A 12,500-nucleotide genomic window follows, 5' to 3' on the forward strand; every position below is an offset into this window, starting at 1 on the left:
ATTTCAATTCTCTGCGTTCTCTCGGCACCTGCAGTCAATTTCATAATTAGGATAGAAAACAAAAGGTCAAGCTCTGTAATACAACTGTAGGCATATGAGGAGGGGAAAATAAGTCAAAAGGCCCACAGCATTTGTTGATCTGGCTCTGAAAGCTGTAAGTGTAAGGACCTCGTGGCGCAACGGTAGCGCGTCTGACTCCAGATCAGAAGGTTGCGTGTTCAAATCACGTCGGGGTCACTGCTTACCATTTTATTCCCCACTGAGGTCATATATTTCCTTTCGAAAACAAAGTCAAAAGAAAGCAGTCTTGCATTGGCCGGGAATCTAACCCGGGCCTCCCGCGTGGCAGGCGAGAATTCTACCACTGAACCACCAATGCTTCACATGGGTTGTTCACAGGCAGAGCTCTGCCCAAGACAGTGATCAGGTGCACACACTTAAATTGTACACATATGAACAAAGTGTGCGCAGCAGACATGATAACGCCAACGTTTCACATGAAGATGGCAAGAATCAGATGCAGGAGACTATAACTATGAATGTCTTTGCATTTGCTGAGGTCACTGGCTTGGGACTAGAGTTGTGTTTATCAGGGCATGATGGCAGGCTGCTCCCGACAAAAGTGGTTCACAGAATGCACCCGCCAGATCACCAGCACTATTGTGTTTCAGATTATCTCACTGAACTCTCCTCCTGGAAAATCCTTCCCACTGGCTTTCCCAGATTCTGTGTCCTCCCCTAAATGCTGGGGTGAAACGGGCAGAGTTCTGCGCCCTGCGTCCCTTTACGCGTCCCTAACGCGCTCCCAACGCGGCCTACAGCCCTGGTCGGGCACAGCCCTGGTCGGGCTTAGATCACTGGAGCCTTTTGTGACCAAGAACTCCGGAAGCCTAGGGTCAGGCCTGTTGCACAGGCATATTGTGCCTTGCCAATCCGGGATTGTTGTGTTTCAGGGCCTAGCCATCAATACTCCTGGGATTTCTTTCCCTGAGAACCCTCTTGTCCCTGTCCTCCCACAAGCCCCAGCTTTTATGTAAAATAAAATGTGCACCATGGGCCTTCCCCTATTTGCTCTCTCCCCAATCTCTTTCTCCAAAGCTGAGCTCTGAAGGTAAATGTATCTATCTGAGTGAGGGGCTAGGGAGGGCCTTTCCCAGCAGTCTTACAAGTCAAGAGTTCAGAGAAAGCACCTGCTATGGGAGGGAGACTTTGCTCACAGAGAAGTCAAGTCTAACATAACACATCTGATGGGCAAGGCACACGCCTTACTGGCTGGTAGCACACCTACAGAGGAGCAGGGAGCTATGCTAAGCAGGCAACAGAAAAGTCATGTATGTGTCTCATACACTGGGACCGGTAGTAATACTGGCTCTAAGACCATTAGACACTAGTCTATTCATCATTACGTCCAACAATAACAAGACACTAAGCAAATGAGAAATGCTGTATGGCATAAAGACGCATTATATAACACAAGCTCCAGGCAGGCACACAATTATCAAGATATATATTGAGTCTCAGGAACTGTGCTACAGTTATTAACCTCTGTGGTGCAAATGGTTAGCGCGTTCGGTTGTTAACAGAAAGGTTGGTGGTTCAAGCCCACCCAGGGAAGTATCCTTTTTGCCGGCATGAAACACTTTAATGAAACACAGATACGTACCTCTGCTCTCTCCTGCTTAAGACCCTTTATCTGAACATTTCAATCCTCTGCGTTCTCTCTGCACCTGCAGTCAATTTCATAATTAGGATAGAAAACAAAAGGCCTAGCCCTGTAATACAACTGTAGGCATATGAGGAGGGAAAATAAGTCAAAAGGCCATCAGCATTTGTTGATCTGGCTTGAAGGCTGTAAGTGTAAGGACCTTGTGGCGCAACGGTAGCGCGTCTGACTCCAGATCAGAAGGTTGCGTGGTCAAATCACGTCGGGGTCACTGCTTACCATTTTATTCCCCACTGAGTTCATAAATTTCCTTTCGAAAACAAAGTCATAGGAACGCAGCCTTGCATTGGCCGGGAATCGAACCCGGGCCTCCCGCGTGGCAGGCGAGAATTCTACCACTGAACCACCAATGCTTCACATGGGGAGTTCACAGGCATAGCTCTGTCCAAGACAGTGATCAGGTGCACACACTTAAATTGTACACAGATGAACAAAGTGTGCGCAGCAGACATGACAACGCCAAAGTTTCACATGATGATGGCTTATATAAGACAAGCTCCAGGCAGGCACATACATATCAAGATATATATTGAGTCTAAGGAAAGATGCTGTAGTCACTCGTCTCTGTGGCGCAATCGGTTAGCGCGTTCGGCTGTTAACCGAAAGGTTGGTGGTTCAAGCCCACCCAGGGACGTATTATTTTGCCTGAATGAAACACTTGAATGGAAAACAGATACATACCTTTGCTCTCTCCTGCTGGACACCCTTTCCCTGAATATTTCAATTCTCTGCGTTCTCTCGGCACCTGCAGTCAATTTCATAATTAGGATAGAAAACAAAAGGTCAAGCTCTGTAATACAACTGTAGGCATATGAGGAGGGGAAAATAAGTCAAAAGGCCCACAGCATTTGTTGATCTGGCTCCGAAAGCTGTAAGTGTAAGGACCTTGTGGCGCAACGGTAGCGCGTCTGACTCCAGATCAGAAGGTTGCGTGTTCAAATCACGTCGGGGTCACTGCTTACCATTTTATTCCCCACTGAGGTCATATATTTCCTTTCGAAAACAAAGTCAAAAGAAAGCAGTCTTGCATTGGCCAGGAATCTAACCCGGGCCTCCCGCGTGGCAGGCGAGAATTCTACCACTGAACCACCAATGCTTCACATGGGTTGTTCACAGGCAGAGCTCTGCCCAAGACAGTGATCAGGTGCACACACTTAAATTGTACACATATGAACAAAGTGTGCGCAGCAGACATGATAACGCCAACGTTTCACATGAAGATGGCAAGAATCAGATGCAGGAGACTATAACTATGAATGTCTTTGCATTTGCTGAGGTCACTGGCTTGGGACTAGAGTTGTGTTTATCAGGGCATGATGGCAGGCTGCTCCCGACAAAAGTGGTTCACAGAATGCACCCGCCAGATCACCAGCACTATTGTGTTTCAGATTATCTCACTGAACTCTCCCCCTGGAAAATCCTTCCCACTGGCTTTCCCAGATTCTGTGTCCTCCCCTAAATGCTGGGGTGAAACGGGCAGAGTTCTGCGCCCTGCGTCCCTTTACGCGTCCCTAACGCGCTCCCAACGCGGCCTACAGCCCTGGTCGGGCTTAGATCACTGGAGCCTTTTGTGACCAAGAACTCCGGAAGCCTAGGGTCAGGCCTGTTGCACAGGCATATTGTGCCTTGCCAATCCGGGATTGTTGTGTTTCAGGGCCTAGCCATCAATACTCCTGGGATTTCTTTCCCTGAGAACCCTCTTGTCCCTGTCCTCCCACAAGCCCCAGCTTTTATGTAAAATAAAGTGTGCACCATGGGCCTTCCCCTATTTGCTCTCTCCCCAATCTCTTTCTCCAAAGCTGAGCTCTGAAGGTAAATGTATCTATCTGAGTGAGGGGCTAGGGAGGGCCTTTCCCAGCAGTCTTACAAGTCAAGAGTTCAGAGAAAGCACCTGCTATGGGAGGGAGACTTTGCTCACAGAGAAGTCAAGTCTAACATAACACATCTGATGGGCAAGGCACACGCCTTACTGGCTGGTAGCACACCTACAGAGGAGCAGGGAGCTATGCTAAGCAGGCAACAGAAAAGTCATGTATGTGTCTCATACACTGGGACCGGTAGTAATACTGGCTCTAAGACCATTAGACAGTAGTCTATTCATCATTACGTCCAACAATAACAAGACACTAAGCAAATGAGAAATGCTGTATGGCATAAAGACGCATTATATAACACAAGCTCCAGGCAGGCATACAATTATCAAGATATATATTGAGTCTCAGGAACTGTGCTACAGTTATTAACCTCTGTGGTGCAAATGGTTAGCGCGTTCGGTTGTTAACAGAAAGGTTGGTGGTCCAAGCCCACCCAGGGAAGTATCCTTTTTGCCGGCATGAAACACTTTAATGAAACACAGATACGTACCTCTGCTCTCTCCTGCTTAAGACCCTTTATCTGAACATTTCAATCCTCTGCGTTCTCTCTGCACCTGCAGTCAATTTCATAATTAGGATAGAAAACAAAAGGCCTAGCCCTGTAATACAACTGTAGGCATATGAGGAGGGGAAAATAAGTCAAAAGGCCATCAGCATTTGTTGATCTGGCTTGAAGGCTGTAAGTGTAAGGACCTTGTGGCGCAACGGTAGCGCGTCTGACTCCAGATCAGAAGGTTGCGTGGTCAAATCACGTCGGGGTCACTGCTTACCATTTTAGTCCCCACTGAGTTCATATATTTCCTTTCGAAAACAAAGTCAAAGGAACGCAGCCTTGCATTGGCCGGGAATCGAACCCGGGCCTCCCGCGTGGCAGGCGAGAATTCTACCACTGAACCACCAATGCTTCACATGGGGAGTTCACAGGCATAGCTCTGTCCAAGACAGTGATCAGGTGCACACACTTAAATTGTACACATATGAACAAAGTGTGCGCAGCAGACATGACAACGCCAAAGTTTCACATGATGATGGCTTATATAAGACAAGCTCCAGGCAGGCACATACATATCAAGATATATATTGAGTCTAAGGAAAGATGCTGTAGTCACTCGTCTCTGTGGCGCAATCGGTTAGCGCGTTCGGCTGTTAACCGAAAGGTTGGTGGTTCAAGCCCACCCAGGGACGTATTATTTTGCCTGAATGAAACACTTGAATGGAAAACAGATACATACCTTTGCTCTCTCCTGCTGGACACCCTTTCCCTGAATATTTCAATTCTCTGCGTTCTCTCGGCACCTGCAGTCAATTTCATAATTAGGATAGAAAACAAAAGGTCAAGCTCTGTAATACAACTGTAGGCATATGAGGAGGGGAAAATAAGTCAAAAGGCCCACAGCATTTGTTGATCTGGCTCCGAAAGCTGTAAGTGTAAGGACCTCGTGGCGCAACGGTAGCGCGTCTGACTCCAGATCAGAAGGTTGCGTGTTCAAATCACGTCGGGGTCACTGCTTACCATTTTATTCCCCACTGAGGTCATATATTTCCTTTCGAAAACAAAGTCAAAAGAAAGCAGTCTTGCATTGGCTGGGAATCGAAACCGGGCCTCCCGCGTGGCAGGCGAGAATTCTACCACTGAACCACCAATGCTTCACATGGGTTGTTCACAGGCAGAGCTCTGCCCAAGACAGTGATCAGGTGCACACACTTAAATTGTACACATATGAACAAAGTGTGCGCAGCAGACATGATAACGCCAACGTTTCACATGAAGATGGCAAGAATCAGATGCAGGAGACTATAACTATGAATGTCTTTGCATTTGCTGAGGTCACTGGCTTGGGACTAGAGTTGTGTTTATCAGGGCATGATGGCAGGCTGCTCCCGACAAAAGTGGTTCACAGAATGCACCCGCCAGATCACCAGCACTATTGTGTTTCAGATTATCTCACTGAACTCTCCTCCTGGAAAATCCTTCCCACTGGCTTTCCCAGATTCTGTGTCCTCCCCTAAATGCTGGGGTGAAACGGGCAGAGTTCTGCGCCCTGCGTCCCTTTACGCGTCCCTAACGCGCTCCCAACGCGGCCTACAGCCCTGGTCGGGCTTAGATCACTGGAGCCTTTTGTGACCAAGAACTCCGGAAGCCTAGGGTCAGGCCTGTTGCACAGGCATATTGTGCCTTGCCAATCCGGGATTGTTGTGTTTCAGGGCCTAGCCATCAATACTCCTGGGATTTCTTTCCCTGAGAACCCTCTTGTCCCTGTCCTCCCACAAGCCCCAGCTTTTATGTAAAATAAAGTGTGCACCATGGGCCTTCCCCTATTTGCTCTCTCCCCAATCTCTTTCTCCAAAGCTGAGCTCTGAAGGTAAATGTATCTATCTGAGTGAGGGGCTAGGGAGGGCCTTTCCCAGCAGTCTTACAAGTCAAGAGTTCAGAGAAAGCACCTGCTATGGGAGGGAGACTTTGCTCACAGAGAAGTCAAGTCTAACATAACACATCTGATGGGCAAGGCACACGCCTTACTGGCTGGTAGCACACCTACAGAGGAGCAGGGAGCTATACTAAGCAGGCAACAGAAAAGTCATGTATGTGTCTCATACACTGGGACCGGTAGTAATACTGGCTCTAAGACCATTAGACAGTAGTCTATTCATCATTACGTCCAACAATAACAAGACACTAAGCAAATGAGAAATGCTGTATGGCATAAAGACGCATTATATAACACAAGCTCCAGGCAGGACCACAATTATCAAGATATATATTGAGTCTCAGGAACTGTGCTACAGTTATTAACCTCTGTGGTGCAAATGGTTAGCGCGTTCGGTTGTTAACAGAAAGGTTGGTGGTTCAAGCCCACCCAGGGAAGTATCCTTTTTGCCGGCATGAAACACTTTAATGAAACACAGATACGTACCTCTGCTCTCTCCTGCTTAAGACCCTTTATCTGAACATTTCAATCCTCTGCGTTCTCTCTGCACCTGCAGTCAATTTCATAATTAGGATAGAAAACAAAAGGCCTAGCCCTGTAATACAACTGTAGGCATATGAGGAGGGGAAAATAAGTCAAAAGGCCATCAGCATTTGTTGATCTGGCTTGAAGGCTGTAAGTGTAAGGACCTTGTGGCGCAACGGTAGCGCGTCTGACTCCAGATCAGAAGGTTGCGTGGTCAAATCACGTCGGGGTCACTGCTTACCATTTTAGTCCCCACTGAGGTCATATATTTCCTTTCGAAAACAAAGTCAAAGGAACGCAGCCTTGCATTGGCCGGGAATCGAACCCGGGCCTCCCGCGTGGCAGGCGAGAATTCTACCACTGAACCACCAATGCTTCACATGGAGAGTTCACAGGCATAGCTCTGTCCAAGACAGTGATCAGGTGCACACACTTAAATTGTACACATATGAACAAAGTGTGCGCAGCAGACATGACAACGCCAAAGTTTCACATGATGATGGCTTATATAAGACAAGCTCCAGGCAGGCACATACATATCAAGATATATATTGAGTCTAAGGAAAGATGCTGTAGTCACTCGTCTCTGTGGCGCAATCGGTTAGCGCGTGCGCCTGTTAATCGAAAGGTTGGTGGTTCAAGCCCACCCAGGGACGTATTATTTTGCCTGAATGAAACACTTGAATGGAAAACAGATACATACCTTTGCTCTCTCCTGCTGGACACCCTTTCCCTGAATATTTCAATTCTCTGCGTTCTCTCGGCACCTGCAGTCAATTTCATAATTAGGATAGAAAACAAAAGGTCAAGCTCTGTAATACAACTGTAGGCATATGAGGAGGGGAAAATAAGTCAAAAGGCCCACAGCATTTGTTGATCTGGCTCCGAAAGCTGTAAGTGTAAGGACCTCGTGGCGCAACGGTAGCGCGTCTGACTCCAGATCAGAAGGTTGCGTGTTCAAATCACGTCGGGGTCACTGCTTACCATTTTATTCCCCACTGAGGTCATATATTTCCTTTCGAAAACAAAGTCAAAAGAAAGCAGTCTTGCATTGGCCGGGAATCGAACCCGGGCCTCCCGCGTGGCAGGCGAGAATTCTACCACTGAACCACCAATGCTTCACATGGGTTGTTCACAGGCAGAGCTCTGCCCAAGACAGTGATCAGGTGCACACACTTAAATTGTACACATATGAACAAAGTGTGCGCAGCAGACATGATAACGCCAACGTTTCACATGAAGATGGCAAGAATCAGATGCAGGAGACTATAACTATGAATGTCTTTGCATTTGCTGAGGTCACTGGCTTGGGACTAGAGTTGTGTTTATCAGGGCATGATGGCAGGCTGCTCCCGACAAAAGTGGTTCACAGAATGCACCCGCCAGATCACCAGCACTATTGTGTTTCAGATTATCTCACTGAACTCTCCTCCTGGAAAATCCTTCCCACTGGCTTTCCCAGATTCTGTGTCCTCCCCTAAATGCTGGGGTGAAACGGGCAGAGTTCTGCGCCCTGCGTCCCTTTACGCGTCCCTAACGCGCTCCCAACGCGGCCTACAGCCCTGGTCGGGCACAGCCCTGGTCGGGCTTAGATCACTGGAGCCTTTTGTGACCAAGAACTCCGGAAGCCTAGGGTCAGGCCTGTTGCACAGGCATATTGTGCCTTGCCAATCCGGGATTGTTGTGTTTCAGGGCCTAGCCATCAATACTCCTGGGATTTCTTTCCCTGAGAACCCTCTTTTCCCTGTCCTCCCACAAGCCCCAGCTTTTATGTAAAATAAAGTGTGCACCATGGGCCTTCCCCTATTTGCTCTCTCCCCAATCTCTTTCTCCAAAGCTGAGCTCTGAAGGTAAATGTATCTATCTGAGTGAGGGGCTAGGGAGGGCCTTTCCCAGCAGTCTTACAAGTCAAGAGTTCAGAGAAAGCACCTGCTATGGGAGGGAGACTTTGCTCACAGAGAAGTCAAGTCTAACATAACACATCTGATGGGCAAGGCACACGCCTTACTGGCTGGTAGCACACCTACAGAGGAGCAGGGAGCTATGCTAAGCAGGCAACAGAAAAGTCATGTATGTGTCTCATACACTGGGACCGGTAGTAATACTGGCTCTAAGACCATTAGACAGTAGTCTATTCATCATTACGTCCAACAATAACAAGACACTAAGCAAATGAGAAATGCTGTATGGCATAAAGACGCATTATATAACACAAGCTCCAGGCAGGCACACAATTATCAAGATATATATTGAGTCTCAGGAACTGTGCTACAGTTATTAACCTCTGTGGTGCAAATGGTTAGCGCGTTCGGTTGTTAACAGAAAGGTTGGTGGTTCAAGCCCACCCAGGGAAGTATCCTTTTTGCCGGCATGAAACACTTTAATGAAACACAGATACGTACCTCTGCTCTCTCCTGCTTAAGACCCTTTATCTGAACATTTCAATCCTCTGCGTTCTCTCTGCACCTGCAGTCAATTTCATAATTAGGATAGAAAACAAAAGGCCTAGCCCTGTAATACAACTGTAGGCATATGAGGAGGGGAAAATAAGTCAAAAGGCCATCAGCATTTGTTGATCTGGCTTGAAGGCTGTAAGTGTAAGGACCTTGTGGCGCAACGGTAGCGCGTCTGACTCCAGATCAGAAGGTTGCGTGGTCAAATCACATCGGGGTCACTGCTTACCATTTTATTCCCCACTGAGTTCATATATTTCCTTTCGAAAACAAAGTCAAAGGAACGCAGCCTTGCATTGGCCGGGAATCGAACCCGGGCCTCCCGCGTGGCAGGCGAGAATTCTACCACTGAACCACCAATGCTTCACATGGGGAGTTCACAGGCATAGCTCTGTCCAAGACAGTGATCAGGTGCACACACTTAAATTGTACACAGATGAACAAAGTGTGCGCAGCAGACATGACAACGCCAAAGTTTCACATGATGATGGCTTATATAAGACAAGCTCCAGGCAGGCACATACATATCAAGATATATATTGAGTCTAAGGAAAGATGCTGTAGTCACTCGTCTCTGTGGCGCAATCGGTTAGCGCGTTCGGCTGTTAACCGAAAGGTTGGTGGTTCAAGCCCACCCAGGGATGTATTATTTTGCCTGAATGAAACACTTGAATGGAAAACAGATACATAGCTTTGCTCTCTCCTGCTGGACACCCTTTCCCTGAATATTTCAATTCTCTGCGTTCTCTCGGCACCTGCAGTCAATTTCATAATTAGGATAGAAAACAAAAGGTCAAGCTCTGTAATACAACTGTAGGCATATGAGGAGGGGAAAATAAGTCAAAAGGCCCACAGCATTTGTTGATCTGGCTCCGAAAGCTGTAAGTGTAAGGACCTCGTGGCGCAACGGTAGCGCGTCTGACTCCAGATCAGAAGGTTGCGTGTTCAAATCACGTCGGGGTCACTGCTTACCATTTTATTCCCCACTGAGGTCATATATTTCCTTTCGAAAACAAAGTCAAAAGAAAGCAGTCTTGCATTGGCCGGGAATCGAACCCGGGCCTCCCGCGTGGCAGGCGAGAATTCTACCACTGAACCACCAATGCTTCACATGGGTTGTTCACAGGCAGAGCTCTGCCCAAGACAGTGATCAGGTGCACACACTTAAATTGTACACATATGAACAAAGTGTGCGCAGCAGACATGATAACGCCAACGTTTCACATGAAGATGGCAAGAATCAGATGCAGGAGACTATAACTATGAATGTCTTTGCATTTGCTGAGGTCACTGGCTTGGGACTAGAGTTGTGTTTATCAGTGCATGATGGCAGGCTGCTCCCGACAAAAGTGGTTCACAGAATGCACCCGCCAGATCACCAGCACTATTGTGTTTCAGATTATCTCACTGAACTCTCCTCCTGGAAAATCCTTCCCACTGGCTTTCCCAGATTCTGTGTCCTCCCCTAAATGCTGGGGTGAAACGGGCAGAGTTCTGCGCCCTGCGTCCCTTTACGCGTCCCTAACGCGCTCCCAACGCGGCCTACAGCCCTGGTCGGGCACAGCCCTGGTCGGGCTTAGATCACTGGAGCCTTTTGTGACCAAGAACTCCGGAAGCCTAGGGTCAGGCCTGTTGCACAGGCATATTGTGCCTTGCCAATCCGGGATTGTTGTGTTTCAGGGCCTAGCCATCAATACTCCTGGGATTTCTTTCCCTGAGAACCCTCTTGTCCCTGTCCTCCCACAAGCCCCAGCTTTTATGTAAAATAAAGTGTGCACCATGGGCCTTCCCCTATTTGCTCTCTCCCCAATCTCTTTCTCCAAAGCTGAGCTCTGAAGGTAAATGTATCTATCTGAGTGAGGGGCTAGGGAGGGCCTTTCCCAGCAGTCTTACAAGTCAAGAGTTCAGAGAAAGCACCTGCTATGGGAGGGAGACTTTGCTCACAGAGAAGTCAAGTCTAACATAACACATCTGATGGGCAAGGCACACGCCTTACTGGCTGGTAGCACACCTACAGAGGAGCAGGGAGCTATGCTAAGCAGGCAACAGAAAAGTCATGTATGTGTCTCATACACTGGGACCGGTAGTAATACTGGCTCTAAGACCATTAGACAGTAGTCTATTCATCATTACGTCCAACAATAACAAGACACTAAGCAAATGAGAAATGCTGTATGGCATAAAGACGCATTATATAACACAAGCTCCAGGCAGGCACACAATTATCAAGATATATATTGAGTCTCAGGAACTGTGCTACAGTTATTAACCTCTGTGGTGCAAATGGTTAGCGCGTTCGGTTGTTAACAGAAAGGTTGGTGGTTCAAGCCCACCCAGGGAAGTATCCTTTTTGCCGGCATGAAACACTTTAATGAAACACAGATACGTACCTCTGCTCTCTCCTGCTTAAGACCCTTTATCTGAACATTTCAATCCTCTGCGTTCTCTCTGCACCTGCAGTCAATTTCATAATTAGGATAGAAAACAAAAGGCCTAGCCCTGTAATACAACTGTAGGCATATGAGGAGGGGAAAATAAGTCAAAAGGCCATCAGCATTTGTTGATCTGGCTTGAAGGCTGTAAGTGTAAGGACCTTGTGGCGCAACGGTAGCGCGTCTGACTCCAGATCAGAAGGTTGCGTGGTCAAATCACATCGGGGTCACTGCTTACCATTTTATTCCCCACTGAGTTCATATATTTCCTTTCGAAAACAAAGTCAAAGGAACGCAACCTTGCATTGGCCGGGAATCGAACCCGGGCCTCCCGCGTGGCAGGCGAGAATTCTACCACTGAACCACCAATGCTTCACATGGGGAGTTCACAGGCATAGCTCTGTCCAAGACAGTGATCAGGTGCACACACTTAAATTGTACACAGATGAACAAAGTGTGCGCAGCAGACATGACAACGCCAAAGTTTCACATGATGATGGCTTATATAAGACAAGCTCCAGGCAGGCACATACATATCAAGATATATATTGAGTCTAAGGAAAGATGCTGTAGTCACTCGTCTCTGTGGCGCAATCGGTTAGCGCGTTCGGCTGTTAACCGAAAGGTTGGTGGTTCAAGCCCACCCAGGGATGTATTATTTTGCCTGAATGAAACACTTGAATGGAAAACAGATACATAGCTTTGCTCTCTCCTGCTGGACACCCTTTCCCTGAATATTTCAATTCTCTGCGTTCTCTCGGCACCTGCAGTCAATTTCATAATTAGGATAGAAAACAAAAGGTCAAGCTCTGTAATACAACTGTAGGCATATGAGGAGGGGAAAATAAGTCAAAAGGCCCACAGCATTTGTTGATCTGGCTCCGAAAGCTGTAAGTGTAAGGACCTCGTGGCGCAACGGTAGCGCGTCTGACTCCAGATCAGAAGGTTGCGTGTTCAAATCACGTCGGGGTCACTGCTTACCATTTTATTCCCCACTGAGGTCATATATTTCCTTTCGAAAACAAAGTCAAAAGAAAGCAGTCTTGCATTGGCCGGGAATCGAA

At 47.6% G+C, this 12,500-nt stretch overlaps 20 non-coding genes across 20 annotated transcripts in view; 11 read left to right on the forward strand and 9 right to left on the reverse strand.

Moving 5' to 3' along the window:
• Window positions 1-165: 165 nt before the first annotated feature.
• Window positions 166-237, forward strand: TRNAW-CCA (transfer RNA tryptophan (anticodon CCA)). Its single transcript has one exon. It is a non-coding gene; the product is annotated as a tRNA-Trp (tRNA).
• A 71-nt stretch (window positions 238-308) lies between these two features.
• Window positions 309-379, reverse strand: TRNAG-GCC (transfer RNA glycine (anticodon GCC)). The gene has a single exon. It is a non-coding gene; the product is annotated as a tRNA-Gly (tRNA).
• A 1,626-nt stretch (window positions 380-2,005) lies between these two features.
• TRNAG-GCC (transfer RNA glycine (anticodon GCC)) lies at window positions 2,006-2,076 on the reverse strand. Its single transcript has one exon. It is a non-coding gene; the product is annotated as a tRNA-Gly (tRNA).
• A 207-nt stretch (window positions 2,077-2,283) lies between these two features.
• TRNAN-GUU (transfer RNA asparagine (anticodon GUU)) lies at window positions 2,284-2,357 on the forward strand. The gene has a single exon. It is a non-coding gene; the product is annotated as a tRNA-Asn (tRNA).
• A 248-nt stretch (window positions 2,358-2,605) lies between these two features.
• TRNAW-CCA (transfer RNA tryptophan (anticodon CCA)) lies at window positions 2,606-2,677 on the forward strand. Its single transcript has one exon. It is a non-coding gene; the product is annotated as a tRNA-Trp (tRNA).
• A 1,753-nt stretch (window positions 2,678-4,430) lies between these two features.
• On the reverse strand, window positions 4,431-4,501 carry TRNAG-GCC (transfer RNA glycine (anticodon GCC)). The gene has a single exon. It is a non-coding gene; the product is annotated as a tRNA-Gly (tRNA).
• Window positions 4,502-4,708: 207 nt separating this feature from the next.
• TRNAN-GUU (transfer RNA asparagine (anticodon GUU)) lies at window positions 4,709-4,782 on the forward strand. The gene has a single exon. It is a non-coding gene; the product is annotated as a tRNA-Asn (tRNA).
• A 248-nt stretch (window positions 4,783-5,030) lies between these two features.
• TRNAW-CCA (transfer RNA tryptophan (anticodon CCA)) lies at window positions 5,031-5,102 on the forward strand. The gene has a single exon. It is a non-coding gene; the product is annotated as a tRNA-Trp (tRNA).
• Window positions 5,103-6,855: 1,753 nt separating this feature from the next.
• On the reverse strand, window positions 6,856-6,926 carry TRNAG-GCC (transfer RNA glycine (anticodon GCC)). Its single transcript has one exon. It is a non-coding gene; the product is annotated as a tRNA-Gly (tRNA).
• A 207-nt stretch (window positions 6,927-7,133) lies between these two features.
• TRNAN-GUU (transfer RNA asparagine (anticodon GUU)) lies at window positions 7,134-7,207 on the forward strand. Its single transcript has one exon. It is a non-coding gene; the product is annotated as a tRNA-Asn (tRNA).
• A 248-nt stretch (window positions 7,208-7,455) lies between these two features.
• TRNAW-CCA (transfer RNA tryptophan (anticodon CCA)) lies at window positions 7,456-7,527 on the forward strand. Its single transcript has one exon. It is a non-coding gene; the product is annotated as a tRNA-Trp (tRNA).
• Window positions 7,528-7,598: 71 nt separating this feature from the next.
• Window positions 7,599-7,669, reverse strand: TRNAG-GCC (transfer RNA glycine (anticodon GCC)). Its single transcript has one exon. It is a non-coding gene; the product is annotated as a tRNA-Gly (tRNA).
• A 1,627-nt stretch (window positions 7,670-9,296) lies between these two features.
• On the reverse strand, window positions 9,297-9,367 carry TRNAG-GCC (transfer RNA glycine (anticodon GCC)). The gene has a single exon. It is a non-coding gene; the product is annotated as a tRNA-Gly (tRNA).
• Window positions 9,368-9,574: 207 nt separating this feature from the next.
• Window positions 9,575-9,648, forward strand: TRNAN-GUU (transfer RNA asparagine (anticodon GUU)). The gene has a single exon. It is a non-coding gene; the product is annotated as a tRNA-Asn (tRNA).
• A 248-nt stretch (window positions 9,649-9,896) lies between these two features.
• TRNAW-CCA (transfer RNA tryptophan (anticodon CCA)) lies at window positions 9,897-9,968 on the forward strand. Its single transcript has one exon. It is a non-coding gene; the product is annotated as a tRNA-Trp (tRNA).
• Window positions 9,969-10,039: 71 nt separating this feature from the next.
• TRNAG-GCC (transfer RNA glycine (anticodon GCC)) lies at window positions 10,040-10,110 on the reverse strand. Its single transcript has one exon. It is a non-coding gene; the product is annotated as a tRNA-Gly (tRNA).
• A 1,627-nt stretch (window positions 10,111-11,737) lies between these two features.
• TRNAG-GCC (transfer RNA glycine (anticodon GCC)) lies at window positions 11,738-11,808 on the reverse strand. The gene has a single exon. It is a non-coding gene; the product is annotated as a tRNA-Gly (tRNA).
• Window positions 11,809-12,015: 207 nt separating this feature from the next.
• On the forward strand, window positions 12,016-12,089 carry TRNAN-GUU (transfer RNA asparagine (anticodon GUU)). The gene has a single exon. It is a non-coding gene; the product is annotated as a tRNA-Asn (tRNA).
• Window positions 12,090-12,337: 248 nt separating this feature from the next.
• TRNAW-CCA (transfer RNA tryptophan (anticodon CCA)) lies at window positions 12,338-12,409 on the forward strand. The gene has a single exon. It is a non-coding gene; the product is annotated as a tRNA-Trp (tRNA).
• A 71-nt stretch (window positions 12,410-12,480) lies between these two features.
• Window positions 12,481-12,500, reverse strand: part of TRNAG-GCC (transfer RNA glycine (anticodon GCC)) — a 71-nt gene continuing 51 nt past the window's right edge. Inside the window, exon 1 of the tRNA in view lies at window positions 12,481-12,500. This exon is cut by the window's right edge and continues 51 nt beyond it. This is a non-coding gene — a tRNA (tRNA-Gly).

The sequence above is a fragment of the Lissotriton helveticus genome, chromosome 1_2, assembly GCF_964261635.1.
Source record: "Lissotriton helveticus chromosome 1_2, aLisHel1.1, whole genome shotgun sequence".
Classification (NCBI taxonomy): domain Eukaryota; kingdom Metazoa; phylum Chordata; class Amphibia; order Caudata; family Salamandridae; genus Lissotriton; species Lissotriton helveticus.